A 334-nucleotide genomic window follows, 5' to 3' on the forward strand; every position below is an offset into this window, starting at 1 on the left:
TTTCTGGCTGAAATTGAGGGACTTGAGCAAAACTCTGATAGGAGGCTGACAAAGGACTGCTGATGCTGTTGGAATCTGACCTCCCTACACTCGAAATAAATTTTCTTGAGATACAGAACTCCAAATGGTGCGCTCTCAATGGCATTGAAAAGTAGACATCCATAGCTTCCCCGCAATATATAATAGTCCATACTTTATTCGGAAATTGACGACGTAAAGTGGCGCTCAACGCCAAGTACATGTTGCTGTCTGGAGTTAAACGCCAGAAACACGTCATGATCCGGAGTTGAACGCCCAAAACACGTTACAACTTGGCGTTCAACTCCAATAAAAG

The sequence above is a fragment of the Arachis duranensis genome, chromosome 4, assembly GCF_000817695.3.
Source record: "Arachis duranensis cultivar V14167 chromosome 4, aradu.V14167.gnm2.J7QH, whole genome shotgun sequence".
Classification (NCBI taxonomy): domain Eukaryota; kingdom Viridiplantae; phylum Streptophyta; class Magnoliopsida; order Fabales; family Fabaceae; genus Arachis; species Arachis duranensis.